A 24482-nucleotide genomic window follows, 5' to 3' on the forward strand; every position below is an offset into this window, starting at 1 on the left:
ATATATATATATATATATATATATATATATATATATAAAGGTAAATGCGGTTATATCATTCCTTTGCTTAAAACACTGTTTCCCATTGCACCTAGAATGCAGTGCAAATCATTTGCTACACCCCACAAACTCACACATGACCGAACACATGCCACCCTCTCCTTCAGTTCCTTAAATGTGTTAAGCTTTTTCCTGCCTTTGACTCTTTGCCTTTGTTGCTCCCTAAGTTTGAAATATTTTCTCCAAAAACTTGCCTTGACTTAATCCTTTACATAATTCGTGTCACAGATCAAATATGCATATTAAATGCTGATAACAGTGCCTAGCACATAGTAAGCTTTATTTAAGTGCTCGCTGTACATGATCACGTAATCTCACATAACCCTTATGCCACTTAAAAAAAAAGACATTAATTGGTGGTATCTCCTTAACATTTCATAATACACAACACATGAGTTTTTTTTTTTAAATTATGATTATTATTTGTCTGTTGGTGTATTATCTGTCTTCTATTACTTGTTTCTAAGCTACTGGAGGTAAAGACTTTGTCAGTTTTGCTTTCAATTGGATTTCCAGGACCTAGAATAGTGTCTGGTATATTGTGGTCATTTAATAAAAGTAACACCACATCAACTTCCTGAAAGAAAAAAGAAAAAAACAAAATAATGAAAGTTAAATGATTTCAGCTTGTTTTAAAATTAAGAGTCTTTTTAAGACAAAGATCTTGTACATGGCACTAAAACTGCATCTAAAACTGTGTTTGTGTTAGGAGTGGGCATGGATGGTAGATATTTATTTTAGGGTTTGGATGATACAGTGATCAATGTGAAGACCAATTAATGCTAACCATGATTTTTTACCAGAATGTCCCACCCCCAACCCTAGCCTACCACTATGATTATATGTTTTTGAGACCTGAATGTTTTGAAAGGTTTTACATTTTAATTCTTTTTTTTCAGCTTCATTGAGGGGATAATAGACAAATAAAAAATGTATATATTTAAGATGTACAACTTGGTGTTTTGATATAAATAGACCTGTGTAATGATTACCACAACCAAACTAATGATCATATCCATTATATCACAGGTACAATTCTTTTAAGTGTTGTAAGTACACTTAAGTACACTTAAGACCTACTTTTTTAGCAAATTTCAAGCATACAACACATTATTATTAACAATATACATGTGTACACATGTACATTTGAGCTCTCAAACATATAACTAAGAGTTTGTGCCCTTTGACCGACATCTCCCCATTTCTCCCACTCACTAGCCCCTCATAACTGCTATTCTACTTTCTGCTTACCTAAATTTAACGTTTATAGATGTGACATATGAGTGATATTATGCAATATTTGTCTTTCAGTGTCTGTCTTATTCACTTAGTATATGACCTCTAAATTCATCTACATTGCCACAAATGCAGAATTATCTTCTTTTTTAAGTCTGTAGAATATTCCAAAAATGGACTGTCAAATGCTTTCTCTGCATCTATTGAGATGATTATATGATTTTTATTTTTCATCTAGTTAATGTGGTGTATCCAGATTATTGATTTGCATATGTTGAACCAGCCTTGTATCCCAAGGATAAATCTCACATGATCATGGTGTGTGACCTTTTTAACATGCTCTTGAATTTGATTTTCTAGTATTTTGTTGAGGATTTTTGCATTCCTTGGAAATTGGCCTGTAATTTTCTTTTCTGGTGGTGTCCTTAATCTGGCTTTGGTATTAAGGTAGTTCAGACATCCTAAAATGAGCTTGGAAAAGTTTCTTCCTCTTTGATTTTTAGAAAAGTTTTAGAGGGATTTAAAATTTGTATTTTAAATGTTTGGCAGAATTCACTGGTGAAGCCACCTGGCTCTGGGATTTTCATTACCTACTCAATCTCATTACTCATTATTGGTCCATTCAGGTTTTCTTTTTCTCCATGATTCAGTCTTGGTACGTTGTATGCTTGTAGAAATGTATCCACTTCTTTTAGGTTAGCCAATTTATTGGTGTGTAATTATTCATAGTAGTCTACTCTGGTCCTTTGTATTTTTGTGGTAAAAGTTGTAATGTTATTTCCATTCTCCATCACTATGAGAAAATAAATTTCTGTGTTTAAAGCTTCCCAGTCTGTGACATTTCTGTTATGGCAGCCTAGCAGACTAATGCAATACCATGAATTCTAATCCAACACCACAGGGTATTTTCTAATTTTCTCCCTACCTACTTATTACTTACTTCTCTGACAGTGAATAACTTGTCTCTCATCATCTCTAGTATATTTATTTATATATTTATTTGATCAGTCCACCTGCCTGGAACCTTCATTTCCACTTCTATCTCCTGTCTTGCACAGATGACCTCCTCCCGCTGCTTGGGCTCTGTCCCCCTGCAGTGACACTTAGTTTCGTGTGGACACCGTCATCCCCTGGCTCTGGTTGTGACTCTCCACTGCACGTGGGGACCCTCCTCACCATGCTCTGAATCTCCTATTCCCTGATACATAGAAGCCTCCTTAAGTCACGTGGGCTCTAACACCTTATCACAGGCCACTGTGACTCTCCCCACCATATGCCCTCCATCGCCAGCTTAGACATCGACCTTGCTCTGCCCCTCCTCTGTCCTTAGCCAGGAATTGTTCTGGAAGGAAACAAAACAGGGTAGGGAAGGGAAAGAATAAAGAGCATTGATACATTCTTCCTTAGAGTCAAGTCAACTGCTTTTTATTAGCACTTACAGGTCCAAACAAACGTCAATATTTTATTCAAAATAAAAAGTAGCCTGCAATTTAGTGATGGAAAGAAAACATTTATGGTTTGATTAACTTAAAATATAGTAATTTAAGGTAGTCTAACAAAATACTGCTAAGTAGATGTTAGTCAGGGGATATAAAATAACATTTAGAGCCTGTGTTTGTCTGATGGTGGCAAGGGTGGGATTCATAGAACCAGATAGTATTTTGGAACAGTAATGCTTTGCCTTGCCTTATTTTCTTGTATGAAACCTTGCCCTTATTCAGTCAGAAATACCCACGTAGTGCAGCGGAGAGGTAGAACTATAGTAGGAATGAAAAGATGAAGAAACAGTTAATACTCTTTACATCTAAAATAGACTTTAGGCTCTTGAGAATCAAAATGGATGGTCTGAGGAAAGAATATAAATGTTACATCATAATAATACCACTGGAAGGTGATGAGAAGGACAGTGTAACCACCTTGTTCCTTATTTCTGGAAGATGGTGACCTGGGCTAGGGAGCTGGGGATTGGAGAATGCAGCAGGGGTAAGGCATGATGTGAAGAGAAGGTCAGAGCAGGGGACTAGATGGAGAGAAACAACATTAACCTCAGTGACGGCTAGACATTGTGGGTGGCTGTGCTAGCAAACTTGGAGGAGGTAAGCCAGTGTCTAGATTTGTGACCACTAAGGGATTAGTGTATTATGCAGCAATGTATAATAAAACAGATTTTCAACTCTATTAAGGGTGACTTATTTGGGCTATTGGGCTCTTCCTGTCTTCTCTCTGGATGTGGGTCTTCTACTGAAAGTCGCCTTTCTCCACTTGGATGCCTCCCTATGCCTTGAGACTTTGTGAAGCTTCTTCAAACTGCCCCATAGATGCTATCTACTATATTTCCAATGGCCAAAGACACTGAAAATATTCCAGAATCAGTGGGTTGTATCATTGATGCAGAGAACACTTGGAGGTATAGAAAGTAAAGCCTGTAGGATCTGCACTTGACTTGAAGTGTATAAAGTTAAATCCTGCCTCTATTGCATACATACGATCTCATATCCAGATAGAAATCAAGGACCTGTTATTTCGACTAGATCTATGATTTTAGACCAGTCACTTTTACCTCCCTGAGTCACAGTTTCCTTAGTTATAAAATGTAGGTAATAATATGTATCATCGAGGGTTATTGTTATAAATAAATAAGATGACCTTTGTAAAAAAAAAAAAAAACATGGGCATATAACAGGTTCTTAATAAAGTAATATTTCTATCATAAAAAAAATTGACAAGTGGTTCATGCTATTTCAAAAATGAGCCTGTTTAAACAGTAATCAATAGCTTGGTACCATGCTTTTTCTACTACTATTTTTAAAACCTTTGTATAGAATTAATTAATTCATTCATTCGTCAGATATTTATTATTACTGTGTGCCAGACACTGTGATAAATACTTAGGACACAGCAGAATTAAGTTAAACAGGATCCAATTGTATGGACCTCACAGTATAACAGGAGAACAGGCATTAAACAATGAATTAGCAACATTTAATTATAATTGTGAGAAGTGTTGCAAAAGAAGTAGACAAGGCTTTCAGTTCTCTACCTCAGGCCCTTGGATCTTTTCTCTTGGAACCTTTAACTTCCTTGTAAGAAGTGTGACCCCCTGGTGTAGAGCATAGATGAAGAGATTTGGAGACCACATAGAAAGACAGAAGGATGCCAGCCAGGTGCCAGGCATTTCAGTAAAGCCGCCATGTAACCTGTAGATCAGACCACACATTAATTGGATACATATTCCCCCCAATCAACATCATGCAGCACCAATTTACACGGTCAAGTCTAATCCAATTCCTGCTCCAAATAGTGAGCTATGATAAATGATGATAGTGGTTGTTTTTCCATTAAGATCTGGGCTAGTGTGTTATGTAACAGAATATAAAAGACAGATTTCCAATTCAATTAAAAATAAGAATTGTGTCCAATTCCTTTTGTTTTAAATCAAGGTCACATGTATAGATAGATGTGATAAGAAACATAAGTATATACAAACAATCAAAAAATTTTACCTGAGTGAGAGGTCTGATTTATTGGGAAGAGCTGAGGAGATACAGTCTGCGTGGGACCAGAGCCACTGTTTTAACTTTGAGATGAGTGGAGCAGCCATGTGAAATGTCATTTCCTATCATTGAATGAGGCCTGCTGTATTTCTGGCAGAGGTCACTTTCAAGTAAACACTGTCAAACAGAAAGTCTGGGAAGCAGGCATGTTTATATAGGGCAGATTTTCTTTCACTGGCTCTGTGCAGTGTTTCAACTCCTGACTTCAGATAACATTTTTGCTGACAGGCCTGAAGAAGAACCATATTGTATCACACACAAAAAAGTGTCAACAGCCTCACTATCCAACATGTAGGCAGTGAAATTCTAATCGTTACGATTTGGTTCACTGGGTTTTCTGTTTATCACCGGGCTCTGTATTCTGACAGTGTGTCTCATTTGTAGGTTACACAGAGAGGGGTCAGCATAGTGACAAAGAAACAAGACATCAGGAGTCAGAAGGACTTAAATGGTGACCTAGCTTTGCCACTTACCAGCTGTGTGACTCTGGAAAAGTTACTACCACTCTCTTACTTATGGTTTTCTCAACTGCAAAATGGGAACAATAGCTGTCTCACAGATGGGAATTAAGTGAATTAATCTGTACGTACATTTTTCTTGAAAGAAAGAAAGGTAACAAGCATTCTCTTTTTCATCATCCCAAAGTTATTTCCCCTTTAGTCTTGCACATACTATGCTAACAGTGCTTTCAGAAAGTCAGTCTAAAATATAATTGCCTACTTTAATAAATAGCAATTTTGTAATAATTTTCCTCTTTCTTCTGAGTGCACGTCTTGATGGCTTTGCTTGCTTTTTAATTGTATGAGTGTCTGCTAAAGTGAGGAAAGAGCATTTTGCTTTGAAAAATAAAGAACCTCAGTTCTTTCAAAGCTATTCAGCAGTAAAAAAATTCATTTACATATTCATTAAGCAGAATAGGAAGAAGCAAATGCTCATGGCTCTTCATTAAGGTACTTTTGAATCAAGCTCACAGAATCACAGGTGGTTTATAGCCATTTTTGCACGAAGGTTTTAATATAGATTTTGGATTCTCAGCAGTGACCAACTTGACAGCATGGGGAAGTATTATTTCACTATTTTTTTTCTAGCAGAAAACTTGGGTTATTTCTCTTTAAGACATATAATATGAACTACGTGGTTTACTGCTAATTTAAAATAAAGTCCTCTGTGTATAAATGTCATAAGACTTAAAAGGTTAAAGTTATATAGTTTATTTTCTAAACTACTCTATTTATGAAATGAGATATTTGGTTGAAAAGTTCACTATATTTGACTGAACTATCAATGATTTTGCCAGTCCTGGGTTAAGACAACTTTTTGAAAAACAGTAATTCAATTATTTGTATATTATTTTTGGTTTTTTTTAAAAGATAAAGTGTCTGGTGATTGATATTAATACCTTTTTATTGTACTCTAGAAATAGAAACATAACTGTTCTATCAAATAATACATTTTATGCCCACTAAAGATAAGGACATATATATAAGTAAATTTTACAAGCAATCAATAACAGAGTGTTCTTAAAAATGAAAGTAATAATTGTGATTGCTGGATTTTATATTCAAATTCATTTGAGAGAGGGGAAAGGATATGTTAATTATAAAACTTTAATATATACTATTTTAATATTGAAGAAAAGAGAACAAAAAGACAAATGTCAAAAATACTCCAGATTTCTGATAAGATTTATAAAATGATCAAATCTGTTTGTAAAAGGCCCTTATTAATATTTGTCTTGTTCAATGATATGTCTAAGGGAATAGGACACTTTGACATTTAATAGTTAAATCATTCTAGGAATATTTATATAAAGAATTTTTCTCATTTTGTCCATTTATTGTGGTGTGCTCATTGAATGCTTATGTTCCTTGTGCAGGAGAGGTTAAGTGGATAGAGTTCTAAAGGTCTGAATTAGAAGTAATCCAGGGGCTAAAGTTGGAACAAAAAGTTACTTGGAACATTAGGAAAAGAGTCATTATCATAAATTAGTTTTTTCTGATCTGGGTATCAAGTTCAATTCCCGTGATGAAACAAATGTTGTTTTTATTTGTTTGTTTTTTTTCCATGTTGCCACATTTTCCTTCCTTCTTATTTCTTTTCAGCTCGAAGAGTGTGTTTTATTTGTGGATAATCTAGTGGTAAAACATTTATACAAAATTGCTTGCAGTGCCCTAGTTATTAAAAGATCTGATAAGCGCCATTTGATAGGGAAGAAAATCATCTCCAAGTAATCTTGGTTTTGCTCAACCTTTCCAATTTCTTTGAACTATATAAAATATTCAAAAGGAGCAAGAAAAACAAAGACGACTATTCATGGCAGATACCACCATACACTTCATATGTCATTTCAACTTAAATCTGTAGACTGATATGGGGATTTTCTTTTAGCCCATATTTCTTCCTGAACATAAAATATTATCACACCAGATTAAGAACAGAGATTAGGCACTTGTCCTAAAACTAATATTTGTATATACATTGCTAAGTATAAATTTGAAATCCATATAATCTCTTTTATGGTTCAAGAAACTGAAAAAAATCAGTTTATGCAAAATATTGTGCTTTACAAAATCCCATAATTTGGTTAACAAAGTGTGATAACCTTAAAAGAAAGCATTTTCTTTTCCTCAGGAAGCATGAATCTATTCACGTAGAAGGCCAGGCATAAATACATTCAGAATTTTAAAAATAAAGTAATTGGCAAAACATACATAGCATAAAGTACTGTCTGATTGAATTGATAATTACTCTGACCCTAATGAGCAGCCCCCAGACTCCTGAGTATTCTGATCAGGTCCAAGTGTATAACCCTGCCTAGAGGTCAAAACTAACTGCGCCCATCACATTCCCACATATAATAGTCAAAACAAGAAATCCTCACCATCTTAGTCCATTTTACCCCACACTCTGATGTACCTCTTCTGATCTGAACTCGATCTCTCAGAAAGAGAAGGAAAAGAAAGTCCTTCTCTTAAAATCCTACCACGCTGTTCTTTTGAACTCCAAATTGATAATCAGTGAATTTCTTTAAATTGCTAGTCTCTTCGCTGATTGTTCCCTTCACATCTGTGTTTTCTTTTTTAAAACCAAGCTTTCCCCTGAAGAAACTTAAGCTTCTCTTCCAATAGCATCAAAGCTGTTTTTCTTTTCTCTCTCATACCATGGTCCTCAGGGCCAGGAGGGAAAGTGGGCGTCCTTCTTGCCCTGCATGGACAGTTTCCAAACATAACCATCTCTTCCTTCTGCAAACACCTTGCTCGTCAGAAGCATGTGCTATCACGTTGTATCACCCCTCCCTCGCCTCACTGCTGTACCCACCCATCTCTTTTCAAACCTCCCATTCACTCAAAATTTTAGTTCTGGATTATTTACTCAGACTCCACAGTATAATTATTTTTTGTTCTCACCAAAACTTTTAATTAGTCGCCATGTGTCTTCACTTCTTTCATTGTCTAGTAGAGACTTTATAGTCATGGTAATACAATAGTAACAATAGTTGTTTATTGAGTACTATCTGAGTGCCAGGCTGTTCCAAGTGTTTTACATGCTTTATATTGAATTTACCACAGTATTCTGGGATATGGTCTAGGATTACTCCCATTTCTCAAATGAGGAAACCCAATGTCAATCATTAACATCACTGTGTTTTTCAAGTGGTCCTCAATTCCCTTACCTGTCAATTCATTTTCTCAAGCACGCACTCAGGACTGCTAACAAGCCTATTATGTGACTGGCTTGTTTCACTTAGTATAATGTCTTCTTGGTATAATGCCTTAGTATAATGTTGACCCATGTTACAGCATGTGTCAAAATTTCCTTCCTTTTTAAAACTGAGTAATATTCCATCGCTTGTACATTCCACATTTTGTTTATCCACTCATCTGTTGATGGAGACTTGGGCGGACTCCACCTTTGACTATTGTGAGTTCTGTGGCTATAAATATGGGCATACAAATATTTATTCAAGTATCTGTTTTTAATTCTTTTGAGAACATACCTAGAAATGGAATTGCTGGATCATACAGTAATTCTGTTTAATTTTTTGAGGAACCTCTATACCATTTGCCATAGTGACTGCACTATTTTACATATCCACTAGCAATGCACACTCTTAACTTCTCCAGATCCTCGTCAACACTAGTTATTTTGTTCTTTTTTTAAATAATAAACTTTAGGTGCATTTTTTAAAAGAAAAATATATGCCAAGATATATTACATATTAAACAGGAAATCTGAAAAAAACAACAACAACAAAACAAAAACAAATGCTGGGACATCAAAGGTCTTCATCCTCGGTATAAGTATAGGTGAAGACAATAGCCATACAAGGACAGCAAAAGAATGAACCAATCTCAACCTTGACAGAGGGGAGAGAGGGGGACCAACAAAAACAAAAAAACAAGCCAAAGAATTGAACACAAGCCAGTCCTCAAGCAGATTACTAGTCTGATTTTATGCTGCCAGTGTGATTCAAAGATCTCCAATGGAAAATTTAACCTAGAGAGGATTTTGTTGAACGTTGCCTCAGGATGATTCGTAAAAGCTAATGCAACTCTTTTATCCTTCAATTGATGATAAGACACGTTCTCAAATCATTAAATGTGATAAAACCTGTAACTTAGAATTGAAGCAATGATATTTCTATTTTGTAAATCATTCCCATTAATATGTAAATACGTTTAACATCCTTCATCTTAAACAAAATCCAGAACCTCTACTTTTCTCAGTCACAGAACAATTTATGTGATTATTTCTACAGATACTTTCTTAAAAAAATAATAGCTACAAGACTATATCTACCTTCTCCAGTACCATTCACCGTTTTTTCACTTTTGTTTTCTTTTTTTTTAATAATATAAATAATATGTAAGGGCATTATCATTGTAAAAGACACAGACAATACATAGGATACAGTTCAAGTATCTTCCAATACCTCCTTCCCTTCTTGGAGGTTTACCTCCTTCCAGTTCCTTTTCTATACATTTACATGGTATATATATGTATATTTGGGATTTTTTTTATATATAACTGAAATATGCTGGATTTATTGTTTCCAATCTTCTTTTCTTTTTAATTTGTTCACTTAAGACTATGTCTTGCACAACTGTCCATGTCAATGCATTTAAGTCTACCACAGTGTTTTTATTGACTGTCTGGTTCCATAGTATCTCGATAGGTTCTGCAATGTTAACTGAAATAACATATAACAAAACCAATTTCACCACAGACTAATTTATATAAACAAGAGTTAAGTTCCTATAGCATCTCATCAATAGTAAAATGAAATGATGTTAAACAAAATGACAATATTCGAGAACCTGCTGTATTCTGTAACATAGATAAACACTTCCATTACTGACAGAAATTTGTCATTTCTAAATTTTCATGATTTTGATGCTGCAGAATAGATTCTTAGAAGTAGAATTATTGGTTCTGAAGGGTATATACATTTCACATTTGACAAACATAGTAAATAGTACCATACACACACACACAGAGCATTTTATATCTATATGTATATATATATCTATATGTATATATATATATATATATATATATATATATATATATATCTATATATATACATTTCCATGGCTTATACTTTAAATGACAGTTCAATAGATGACCCATCTCACCACATCACCAATGCTACTTTGTTAGTACCCCAATACTCCAAGTTGCCAACTCCACAAATACTATTCTATCTACCTTTTACTTGACACCTGTGCCACCTTTACTGCAGCTGACCACTCCTTCCTGCTCAAACAAGTAGGGGCTGGATTTTGGTAAGTATGTGGAGTAAATCTAGCAGAAGTTTTCCTCCAGAATTCCCTGTAACCTCACTAGCCAGGACAGAGTTTCATGGCCATCTTAACTTCAAGGGAGTCTGGAAATTGAGTAACCCAGGATTTCCATGTTAATTTAGATTAATCATAATTCATATCCTTCGATAGCTTTACTTAAATGAGTGTTAAATTCTTAACCAAATATAAGTGGAATCATTTTACCAACCAAGGGCTACTAACGAGGTGTCAGTATAATATTAATAGAAGAAAAGTATATAAAACTGCCTCATTGCATAATATTATGCATGAGGTTATAAATGTTACATTGATTTGGTATCAGAAAGCCTGGGTTTGGTCTTAGTTCTATCAGTAGCAATGTGACCTTGAGTATGTCAGTAAGCTTCTGATTTTCTTATCTGTTAAATGAAGCTGATAGTACCCACCTTGAACTCTTCCCAGAGGTGCTGCAAGAATAAAAATGAAATAATGGATGTGGATGTCACTGTCAAATCCTGAAGCATCATATAGATTGGATTTTTTTAATTACATACGTTATGTATTAACTTTCATTTTGTTGGTAGAAAAGACAAGTATGATAAATTAGCCTTTGTAGCACACTCATTCCCTGAGCCCTATCTCCGGCATGTTCCTTGAGTCTGTATTTCCTCTGAAATGAAGAAATTACATTTTAATTTGTCCCCTGGAAACCCTGATGCCACTGTTATCTCCTATTTGTGCCTTTGCCTTCCTCTAAGTAAGACAAAATGAGAAAAAGACAACAGGCATGGACTTTTAACCTCCCATTTGCTTCTCTTTTATTGAGACAGAAAAGCCCCCTGAATTTAAAAAAAAATGGTCAATTCTGGGATTACAGAATAAAATAAATGGTCCAAGATTATTCCTGGCACCAGCAACAAGCCAGAGAAGGAGAGACCCAGAAGAATTGAAAAGAGAAGTATTGCAGGCTCCAGCCTGTGTCCTTCATGATAAATGAATAGTGATGCTAGAGAGCCAGGACTTACTGGGAGTCGCCTGAGGAGGTTGCATTTTCAGAAGTGCAGGCTTTCCATACAACCACACTCCCAAATTGTTTTGAGCCTTCTGAGCAAACAACTCTGTGCTTCAGCAGATGTCTACTGATATTACATTGTTTTTGTGTGTGCAGAATATTTCTATTTTCAAAAGTTGCTGGAATACTTTTAAAAGTCACTTTCTTGGTGGGAGTGGAGAAGAGGAAACAGGAGGGGTCTCATTCATTGGTAGAAACCTTGAGAAGTATGCAGAGAAAGTAGGGCAAGCACAGATGGCTTGGTTATTTACTGGGTTCAATGCCTGTCAACAAACACTTAGAGGGAGGTCTGACCAGAGGCCTCGAAACAAATCCTGTCTACTGCAGGATGTTGCAAACGTCTGCTATAAAGCAAATAGGTTCCAGGGATGATAGCCCTTTCCCCATGATCACAAGTGAGACTAGACTCAGATGCTGAGGAAAATAAGTAAAGAAATCAAGTTGCATCTAAAGAAAGAATCAGCCTTATTCTAGCTAGTGACTACGCTTCCCACAAATTCAACAGCTCCAAGATACACAGACAAAAATGAGTTTCAGGGCCCCAGTCTTCTAACCTTCCAAGATGGGCATAAGAAGTTATTGATATAACAGGCACGAAAGGGTATATTTCTAACTTAGAGACAGATGGTTACCACATAGGTAAATACCTTTCCCACTGATGATACTCAAACCTACCTACCTCTTGACAATTTCACCCAAGCCCATAGATACTCACTGGGATCCTGACTACTCAGACTCCTGTTGCTCACACCCATATCTTGTATTTTGTGTCCATTATTGAATTGACTCCCCCCTCTCCCATCCCATTTGTCCTGTTCATAAATGAGTCCCATGACTTCGTCATACATGTGAACACTGTATATTGGAGAATCCACTTGTCTTCTTTGTAGTCAGCGTCTGCTAAACATGTTGCTAATATCGAAGCATCACCAATCATTTTAACAAGTTCCATGAAGGCAGGGATGAAGCTGAAGCCTGTCTTGTTAGCCACATGATACCCACCTGTAACATATTAAGTGCTCAGTGAATGACTGAGTGAATGAATCAATGAATGAATCATACTGACAGCAGACATGATGTATATCTGATTACCTTTCCAACAGACATATTAGTATTAAGTGATGGATTCAATATAATTTGTACATTACAGACATCAGGGAAATTCATGCTTAAATAGGATTGTATGGCCTAACCTGAGAACACAACCGATCAGTAAAACTTTGTTTCTATGGAGAAATGTGTTCTCAATAATTAGTCTGCAAATGAACTTTTAGAACACAAACCATCTGTATATTGAGGACTGACTGTCTTTAAATGTATTTATTGAGTCATTTGTCCCCCATCTCAAAATGTAGGATGTGTCTTAACATGTTGCTTTGAGCTTTTTCTTTTCTCTTGTATCTTTCTTCCTTTAAAAATGAATCCTCTGAAAGCTTTGGCCATGTGTCAGTGCTGTATTCACAAAGATTACAGATCAGCAGGGCTGCTGTGCAGCAATTCGGAAACCGAGTACATCCTGTGGACTGCAGCACACAGCCCACCATTGTGCAGAAGGCACCGGTGTCCCAGAACAGGCATGTGAAATTTACCAGCTGTCTTGTGTTTGTCATTGGGGATAGGGTGGAGGTGGTTGGCTGTAATCTAGATTCATTTGTGAGTTTTACTTGCAAGTTTACTTTAAAGGATTCATCTAGATTCATCTAGGGGGAGATGTTAAACACATTTTTATTTTCTGTGATCTGTAACAACTTTGTAATAAACACACACACACACACACACACACACACACACGCATGGACTGCACAACCTGTATTCTTTATGGTTAATACCTACTTTGTTGTAAGGATTCTATTTACTTCTATATAAACTCTCAGGCCACTCTAAAATAACCTATGGAGGCCATCAGTCTGGTTATTTTTATTCCTAATGTAGGTCTGTTTATAATAAAAAATAAATCATTTTGGAAGGAAGTGGGAGTGGTAACAAAGGAATTAGCAGTAAATCATTTTTTGTGATGACACACAGAGGCTTGTTTTTTGTGTTGTTTTTTTCTAATAGACATTCGTGCAGATGAGTAATGATTGCTAAACTCGTTTACTGTATACTTTCTCCTTATCCTTTCTATAGTCTGTGCTAACTATGACAGAATCAAGGAAATGAAATTTCAAGATGGAAGGAGCCTTGGAAATCATCTACATCAAGCCTCTATTTTACAACAAAGAAAAACTGAGGTACACAGAAAGGATGAACAAATTAGAATAAAATAATGATGGAGTAAACGAGCACTGGACATTGATTTTCAGTCTAGCACTTATTTTACTGTTTTACGTTAATTTTTCATTACACAGGTATAATATAAAGCCCTTGTCTACACTGAGTTCTGAGACTTGGGACTCTATATTCTTGAAAACCTACAGATGCACAGGAAATATTGCCAGAATTGGATATAATATAATATATAATCAAGATAATATTAATATAATACATAACTAATATAATATAATAAATGTAATATAATATAATATAATATGCCCCTTTTAAGCTTCCCAAAGGGATAGGTAATCCTCTATTAGTGTTCAACCACTTGACACCCAAACATATATACAGAATGAAGGACAAATGCCAAGGTAAGAAGGAAGTGCAAACCCATAACCTAACAGACAAGCCAAGTATTAAACCTACATATACAAATATTAAACCTGTATGCTCTGTATACAATATAATTGTGAAGATATTTATGAAATAAAACTTTCTGGAGACTTCTGGTGTAGTCTAATCCTCAGGTCTTTCCATAGGATGAGCAGGCATCCTGCGGAAGTACAATGTGAAGGACTCCCGCTTCGAGATGTGCAGAGGAACGAATAGGCAAAACCAGTGGTGGTAGAAACAGTGCCCTACACACACATATATCACATATCTATTTTATCTACCAATAAAAGTCATTTAGAATCATAAGCTCCTCTTTTAAAGTATATCTGTTTCTGAGGAACTATTTTCATAGACTGAACATTTCAGTCTTTGGGGTAAATTTTTTTAATCACATAATCTACATTCAATGAGACAAAATAGTCAGTATTCAAAGAAATGCAATAAGCAGGTGTTTATTGTGAAGCCCTGGAGATCCAAGGATGAATAAGACACATTCACTGTCTTTATGAGACACGTGATTTTCTTGTTCCATCTGTAGCATCTGTAGTATTATTTACTTCTGCTTTTTCTTTGAATCCAATTTCAATCACCTCATTTTATTTAACTTAGTTTAATCCTAAGCAATCACATCTGTCAAGTCATAAATTTCAAGTTCATAGTTTGTCTTTCTTATCATACATTAAAATGCACATACAACTGTTAACATATAATAGGACATTTATTGGTGCCTCATCTAGAATCATTCATACCACCAGTGTTATACAAATAATGGTTAGGAAAACATGCTCTCAGAAGCACAAGTCTATGAACAAATACTATATTTCCTCTACTCCATAAAACCACTGAAAAAATACAATTGATACAGCAACATTATTTACAAGAGCAAAAAATACATCCCCACATCAATTATACACCTCAAATGTAGGATGTAAATTCAGAAACTATTAAATGAAAAAAATGTGCATTTTAGAATCAGTGAGATAGGGTGATGGAAAAATTCATGGACTGGGTATAGTATTACCATCAAAGAGGAAACTATATTGTTTTAAAAACTAGCATTTCGATTTTACAGAGAAGTAGAGAGAAGGAGGAATAATTTTGAAACATCTAGTGCAGGTACATCCTAGGTGATAGCTTACCCTGGGAACGTTGAAATGGAGAGAGAGATAGAGAGTACTGGGTACAGATAAGAATGTTCCAGAATGTTAGAAAGGTGAAAAGGAAGTTTCATCCAGAACCTTGTAGGCCTGGATCCAAGAGCAAGTAATGAAAGTCATTCAGTGTGTTTCTACTGGCAGTGGTCCTGTAGAGTTGCTAAAGTTTGTCCTATAATTTATTCAACTAGGAATTTTTGGGGCTCCAACTATATTTTCAGATAAAGGAGAAAAGTATTTTTTTCTAAAAAAAATTCTTAAACTTTTTGGTTATTTTGTAGCTGATTTAATTTTTTTTCTAATGGTTAAAATATTTGCGTCAATGTTATCAAAGTTAGGTAGGACAGTTAGGTCTGAATACGGTCCCAGATCATAAAATGTCTAAAGAAAAATAGTCTAGAGATCACCATCATTTTTAAGATTTGTACCTAAATCAAATCCTTGTTTAAATTACCATATTACCCATCTAATAGTAAGTCATTGTTGTTGTTTTTTGTTTCATTTTTGCTTTTGCATTTTAAGACTTTCCATTTAAAATATAATTTAGATGGAAAAACAGAAAAATCCAATGTGTTTTCCCAAGGTGAAGATGCCAGTAGACTTTAAGCTGGAAGACATTAGAAAAATCAAGCAGTTTTAAATTTACTTTTTTAAGTAAAAATTGAACACATCTAAACAAAACAGAAATTCAAAGATCATAGGGGAAAAAACAGATTATTTTAGTCTTAAACCTGAGCCAAGACATTATTATAAGTTCCAAAGTCCAGTACATTTATTTAAATCTTTAATTTATTTTACAGAATTTCAATTTGGAGTCACCCTCACTTCCATTTTGGAAAATACTTAGCAATCATTTTGAAAGGAAAATGTGATATGCTAAAATTCAATAACCATGTGAGTTGTGATATTGAAATATATAACATCATTCTGACTTTCAAAGACTATATGGCCTATTTTCATTCATGTTACTCTGTCTAGTAAAGTGTTGATTGCACAATTCTTGAAGACATTTAAACATTTGCTCATTTGATACTTGCCATAGGTGGCAGCAGTAGGTTGTTGTTTGTTAATCTGGGCGACCTCTCCAGTGCTATAAAACATATGAAGCCAGCTGGGGTAAAATTTGACTTAGTTGCAAGAAAGCCACCAAAAATATGCAATTAGAATCTCAAAGCATAAATGTGAAATACCAAGTGAAATGTAATCAACTTGAAACCACCTCTTATAAAAATAATTTAGAATAATCTTAACAAATTTAACATAAACTATAGAAAGGGAATAATTTAAGAGGTGATTTAATGATGATTATTTTTAGTCATTTTTTTCCTCTGAATCAGAAAGATAATTCTAAGGTTGAAGTCCCCGAATTATAAAAGAAATCATTAAAATAACATTTGGGTTTCAACTATCTTGATATTAAATATAAAAGATCAAGACTGAAGACGTCTTACTTACATTTTCGTCTGCTTTGTTGCAAAGATGTGCTTTTGGTTAGTCTGGTCAATTTGGCCTTCATCTTTATTATGCATCAAAATTGAAGTGTTTTTAGGAAATGCTTAGTTTTGGGAAAATGACATTGACTGTGTACACTTCACAGTCATAAGAAGACCCACCTTCCCTGATATATTCATGCATTTTATTTTGTTAGTTTGTGATCTGTTTTCCTCTTCCTCACTTATGGCATGGAATAACGGATGATATCTCTAACATGTATTTATAATATTGTGGCTGATTTTCACTCATATGTAAAAGGGAAGATAAATGGAGCTAAATAGGGCTTGAAAGCAATAAGACATTGAAAGTATTTAGTCAAAGGAATTTGTATGCAAGGCTGTTTCATTTATCCTCATCAATTTTCAGTGCAAATAAGACTATGCAATCCAGTAACTATATTATGAATATTCATGCTGGATTGTCTGTATTTAGAATCCAAAGAGCTACGAGCATATTTTCACATAATGTCGTGTTAACATATGTTTGTTTATATAATTTTGTTTTTCTTTGAATAAAAATAAATAAGTGAATCTATTATAAGATTGGCAACATAGGAAGAGTAATTGGGCCTTTGCAGAGGGTGTATAGTTCTCAAACCTGGTTTGAAAATCACCCTAAAAGCCATTAGAAATAAGAACTCCCACTGTACCCAGTGGGAAATAACTACAGCGCAGTAGGGATTTCTCGTTTCTGCTCCAGCTACCTGTCCCTACTATGTGTAAGAAAGTCCCTAAGTCCTGAGAAAGTGTACAAGGCTTTCTTTTTCTCTTCAGCAAACTGCTTTCAGGTAGTCAGAATCTCACCATCCTATCTTGATTGTTAAATCACAGTGTCAGAGTAGGATTGTCCCAACAGGCTGTACACAGCTATTAGGTAAAGAGGAGCACACACTAATGAAGAACACTGGTGTTTGATAGATTTACAATGTTAATGTATGAACACTCTCCGTATTTCATATTTGAAGAAAAAGGGAATATTTTTTCTTTATATTAACTGTATACATTTTAATTCCATCTAAGAAATTCCTTAACTTAGCTTTATTAAAATGTTCCAAGTTATTAAGATAAAATAACTGTCCAAGGGCATTCATCAGAAAATAATACAGATTATGTATTAGGACACTTGTAAATCAGGTGGGAACAGCTGATATGAGTCAACTGAATGAAAGGAAGTGTTTCATATCTTACTGTCTTCCCTCTGTTTCTTTCCTTATCTTTTTCATTGAATATTTGTTCTGATCTCTCTTCTCCACTTTCAGTTTATCCAAATCTATTATTTTTTTAAAATCTAAACTCTAACTATAAACTAAGCAAATGCAAATAAGCAAAACGCCCAAGTCTCTAGTTTCTCCCCCACACAAAAATTTCAGTCCTCAAAAAGACATGCCCACATTTGTGCATATGTCACATGCGCGCGCACACACACACACACACACACACACACACACACATACACTTTCTATTTTCAAGAGCTGGAACTAACAAGACAGGACAGGGATGCAGAGAAACAACAACAAGGCAGGAAGGAGAGAGAGGTATGAAAAATTTGCCCCAAATGTGTTGAAAGGGGTCTATACTTAGGGAAATGTGTATAGTTTTCCACACAGACTCTTGGAGAGTTGGTTAAATCTTGGGTTGTATGGTGCAAGCCAAGGAGATCTATATTATGGATGGAGAGTCCCCAGTTGCAGAAAAGAGGCATGCATAAGCTTGCCATTGACATAGGGAAGCCACTTACTTCAGTGAATCATGTGGATTAAAAGGTTAATCAAATTGCCTCTCCTAATATCTGGACTGAGTACAAACTCCTGGTGCTCTGTTCAACTCAAGAGAAGAATCATGATGATACTCAGATTAAACTTCCTATTGGCCAAAGACCTGGGAGCTCTGAGCAGTAAAGTGACTCAGATTTATAATAGCATTAAAAAATTAGTGATCAATTAGCAAAATCTTTGTAATATTTTAGACTAAAAACTATAAAATATTTAAAGAAAAATTTAAAAGTAATTAAATTAAAAGATATACTCATGGATGAGCAGAATCAGTATTGTTAAGATGTCAATTCCATCCAAATTGATCTCTAAATCCCAATAAAAATCTAAAAAGCTTTCTATAGAAACTGACAGACTATACTTAAAATGTATATAAAAAACAAACAATCTAGAATAGTCAAAAAATGAAAGGACTAATATTGTTTGATTTTAAGATATACTATAGAAATCAAGACAGCATGGTTTTGGAGAGAGGATAGACATATAGAAGAAAGGAACTAAAGAGAGCGTCCAGAAATAAACCCATACACAAAATTATTAATTAATTTTCAATAAAGATGCCAGGGTAATGGGGATAGAATAATCTTCACAAAAAATGATGCTGGAATAATTGGATATTTATGTGCCCCCAAAAAAGTTCACTTGAAATATATTATAGATGTAGAATCTAATACAATAAAATTTTTAGAAGAAAATGTAAGAGAATTCCTAGTGACACTGAGTTAGGCAAATTTTCTTAGAGCATAAAAATAATAAACTGCCCAAATTTGATAAATTTAACTTCATAAAATTTTTAAAAAGTTCTCACACCTCAGCATGGCTATCATCAATAAATGAACAAGTAAGTGTTGGCAAGGATGTGGAGAAAAGGGAACACTTGTGCACTGTTTGTGGGATAGCAAATTGGTGCAGTCACTATGGAAAACGGTTTGCAGGTTCCTCAAAAAATTGAAAATAGAACTACCCTATGACCCAGCAATTCTACTTCTGGGTATTTACCCAAGAAACTCAAAACACCAATTTCAAAAGATATATGCACCCTTACATTCATTGCAGCAGTATTTACAATAACCAAGATATGGAAGCAACCTAAGTGTCCATCGATATACAAATGGATAAAGAAGAGGTGGTACATATGTGTAATGGAATATTACTCAGCCATAAAAAACAATGAACTCTTACCATTTGCAACATCATGGATGGACCTAGAGAATATTATGCTAAGTGAAATAAGTCAGAGAAAGACAAATCCCATATGATCTTACTTATATGTGGAATCTAAAGAATAAAATAAATGAACAAACAAAACAAACAGATTCATAGGTGCAGAGAACAAAGTGATGGTTGCCAAAAGGGAGGGGAGTTAGGGAGATGGATAAAAAAGGTAAAGGTATTAAGAAATACAAACTGGTAGTTACAAAATAGTCATGGGGATCTGAAATACAGTATGGGGAATATAGTCAATAATATTGTAAAAGCTATGTATAGGTCAGATGGGTACTAGATTTATCAGGGGGATCACTTCATAAATTATATAAATGCCTACACCTTAAAATTATATAAATGTTATATTTCTTAAATTAATATAAAATAATATTGAATGTCAACTCTAATTTTAAAAATATATAGTCATGGGATATAAAGTAGAACATAAGAAATATAGTCATTGGTATTGTACTATGTACAGTATCAGTGGGTAGTAGACTTGGGGTTATTACTTTGTGAGGGGTGTAAATGTCCACTCACTATGTTTTGTACACCTGAAACTAATAATAATACAAAAAGAAAAGCATGCATTAAGTGAAAAAAATCTTCTGTGTATGATAAAAAACATGAAACTAGAACATACCTACAAGGATTTTTTAAAACTTAACAATAACAAGTTACAAATACACTTACAATGTAACCCAACTCAAGTATTTATCCAAGAGAAATGATATTTCACACCAGTTCTTGTATGCTAATGTTTACAGCAAGCTTCTTTTCATAATAGCCAACACAAGAAGAGACACCAAATTCCATCAACTGGTGAATGGATAAACAAATTGTGGCACATCCATACCGTACCACTCAGTGCTGAAAAAGAATGAATACTAAGCTATTTAAAAAAAAATAATGGATGAATTTTAAAAGCATTATGCTAAACAAAAGAAGTTAAACACAAAAGTTTATATATTATATGTTTCCATGTATATAATGTTTGAGGAATGAAAAAACTACAAAGATAGAGACCAGATTAATGATTGCCAGAGGATGAAGTGAGGAGAGGAGATTAACTGTAAAGGAACTCATGAAACTTTTCAGGGCCAGGGGATATTTCATATTTTTATTTTGGTAGCGGTTGCATAATTATAGACAGTTGTCAAAATTCATCCAACTGAACACTTCAAAAAGATAACTTTTATTATATGTGTAATATATCTTAACAAAACTGATTAATTAAAAATAAAATAAAAATCTTCCCATGTGATTCCATTTCATCCCCAAATACTCTATTACTCCCTAAACTTCACATTGGGACTTCATTGGATTGGTGTTTTTTAGAGCACTAGAAGCAGACCCAATCTGGAGTGCAGTGTAGAACATAATGGGGGGAATAAAATGTTCAATGTAATAAAATAACCATTAATAGTTATTCAAACGATGTTTTACACATCTTAAGTAAAGATGTTATTCCCAAGACATGATAAGATTGTCAGATTCCACCCATTCTAAAATAATTGGGAAAATATTCAATGCCCGGTGGGAAATATAAACAAAGTTAGGGGACTGGGCAAGTATCGAGTATTGACTGTGTAATAAAATTGCAGGTGAGCTGACAAGATTAGACTGATAGTTACTAAAACAAACAAACAAAAAATAGTATTAAGTAGACACAAATATGCAATCATTGTTTGCTGTTTGTTTTTGTTTTTTACTTGCTAGCTATCACCAAGCAGGGATCAAAGGCTGGGAAAGAGTAAATCATACAATAAATATTATTTGATGTGAATCAAGAAATATGTAAAGCAATGGACTAGGCCTTGGGAGATACAAGTGGTTTAAAGGAGGCCCATGGGAGAGTAGGAAAGACTAAAAATGCTTCTTCTGGGAAGGAGACCAAATATAGGAAGACAAATGTGAGAAAAGGGAATTATTAATTTCACTCTATGGTTTTATGTCTTCTTATGTTTTCATTATTAAAGACACATTATTATTATTTTTTTAATGTAGAGCACAATTTAACTGCAGTATATTTAGCTCTGTCTCTATAGCTTCTATCTATCTAGAGTCAGGTGTGTATGCCACAGTTTTAATATAGAACCGTATATTTTAGGAGATATTTTTACTCTGTAATATAAAAAGTTTGACTCATTAACTACAAAACAACAAAGAAAAACTAGGATAATTATCACCAATTTATAAAGGATTATCTTATATTCATGATGTATTTAATCAAGTATTATGCTATTCTTGCATTTAATCAAGTATTATGCTAAAATAAATAAAATAAGCATTCAATATCCTGTTACACTAACTAGAAATATCTTGTATAAGTTGAGACCCCAATCATTTTAAAATTAGATAATAATTAGTAAAATTTAGTAGTCAATATTAAAGTCTGGACCACCTAAAACAAAGTTTGCTTTTCTCTCCTAACAAATCATCCTTTTGAGTTATCTTACTAGTTTAGATGACAAATATTTTCAGTTGACTAAAACTTGTATCACAAGTCTTACTTTTAACAATCTTTAACAACCTGGGCCTTAAAATAAGAATATTAGCAATTTATTTCCATGAACCTCTCTACCTGAGTATAGTTCAATTTAAAAAATAAATAAATAAAAATAACTGAACAGTTAGTTTTTTGACTAAATAATATTACACTAGGGATAGATTCCCGACTTTTTATGTGGAGAGGTTTTATTTCTATCACTAAACTGCTAATGAGGAGTTGGGTTATAGGTAAAATAAGTTCCATGCACTCAGCTTTTTCAGTACTAAAATAAATCAACAAAGCCAGAAGCAAAATCAAGTTAGTATGCCAAGGTTAGAAATACTAAAATAAAGCTGGAATAGGGGAGAAAATAGCAAAGTAGAAATAAGCTCCACAGGTCTGATAAATGGAACAGGTAAAATACAGTATGGGATTAAAACATTTTTAGTCTGGACTGCAATCTGATCCTGACTGTAGAGTTAATTCCTGTATTTTCAGCCTGACTGTATCCTAACTAAACTTCAATATATTTGATTGTTTTTTCTCTCCCTCTCTCCTCCCTTCCTTTCTCCCTCCTTCCCTTCCGACCCCCTCCTTCCTGCTCTTCCTTCCTTCCTTCCTTCCTTCCTTCCTTCCTTCCTTCCTTCCTTCCTTCCTCCCTGCCTTCCTCCCTGCCTGCCTGCCTGCCTTCCTCCCTTATCTTATTCAAGAATTATTTAATGAGCACTTACTACATGTCAGCAACTTTACTAGACAAATGTAAGTATTTTAATCTTTTTAAATATCAATGCATTATTTTATTTAAAATTTAAAACGTTACTTAGCAACAGAGAGTTTATATTATTCTAAAATAGTGTTAATACTTTTCTCATTTAGCAATACAATTGAGTATAACATGTACAAGTTATTACACAGTAATCAATGGTTTCATTTATTTTATTATTTCAATTAATTGCTTGAAAATTTCTACTTGCATAATTTTCAGAACGTTCAATATTCTGTTTTGGAGGCTTTTCCCTTCCCTAAGCTGTTTAAGAACTTGGACACTTACTCTCTGTATGGGAAATTGGTCCTGCATCTGATGCCTGGAACAGAGGTACATGGAAAATTTGTGGCCAAGCCTTCTCCTGACGCGCTGTTGCTTTCTAAACAGTGGAGGCAGCACTGCAGATATAGAACTGTGTCTCCATTGAAAGGATTATTAAAATGCTTGGGAGTACAAATCATACAGGTCACCGGATCAGGCTTTCTATCAGCCATACCCCTGGAGCTCCCATTTCCACTTTTCAAGTTGCACAGACATTCCCCTCCTGGGGCTCCATGGTTTGCGGTGTCATCCTCACTTACTTGAGTCGCTTCTCTATGATACCCTGAAATGATGACATACAATAGAGAATACATTCAACAAGACGTGGTACTTTTCATTCTCTCCTCTCCTTTGATTTTGCTTACTTGGGCAACATTTACTAAGATGCAGTGTGACTTGGTTATTCCTCCTAGTTCCTGAGGTGTTGATTTCTTACATTGAGGTTTTGGAATATAAGAATACAGAAGTAAAAAAAAAAAAAAAAAAGAAGAATGTGTTATAGTGGGATGGCGGATAGAAGATTAGAGGATGTAGTCCTCTTGCCTCATAATTTGAAATTAATATGATGTAGAACAAACTGCTTGATTTCCTCATTATACAGGCCCTGGCTCTCCAAATCAGGAAGAAGATAATGAGAAAACATTTTATAACCATCTTGCAGATCAATGGGTTAGTTTATTCTGAAATGGTAAATTTTTCAGCTTTAACTCTCAATATGATTCACATTTTCATCCTTGTGGGCCTTATAATTAGTGAAAATTCCTCTGAAATAAGATGGCTGTCACTCTCAGCTTTATGTGCTGCTATAATTGTGTGTTGCCATACTTTTGTAAGTCTTGGTAGACATCCTATATGGAATTTCCCCAGGTAATAAGAAGGAGGGAAATGAATCAGTGATGGTTGCCCAATGGGAATGGCCCTATGG

General features: G+C 34.5%; 1 long non-coding RNA gene across 7 annotated transcripts in view; it reads right to left on the bottom strand.

Moving 5' to 3' along the window:
• Positions 1-24482, bottom strand: part of LOC109452884 (uncharacterized) — a 166695-nt gene that overhangs the window by 44590 nt on the left and 97623 nt on the right. For 2 of the 7 annotated variants that reach the window (XR_012493883.1, XR_012493882.1), the window contains 2 exons: positions 23522-23840; positions 2375-4493 (listed from right to left, as the gene is read on the bottom strand). The exons of 3 other annotated variants lie outside the window; for them this stretch is intronic. This is a non-coding gene — a long non-coding RNA (uncharacterized LOC109452884). Of the gene's footprint in view, positions 1-2374; positions 4494-23521; positions 23841-24482 lie in introns of those variants that run through there. 2 more of the 7 variants (XR_012493884.1, XR_012493885.1) reach the window with 1 other exon arrangement.

Source organism: Rhinolophus sinicus, linkage group LG02 (assembly GCF_036562045.2).
Source record: "Rhinolophus sinicus isolate RSC01 linkage group LG02, ASM3656204v1, whole genome shotgun sequence".
In the NCBI taxonomy this organism is placed as follows: domain Eukaryota; kingdom Metazoa; phylum Chordata; class Mammalia; order Chiroptera; family Rhinolophidae; genus Rhinolophus; species Rhinolophus sinicus.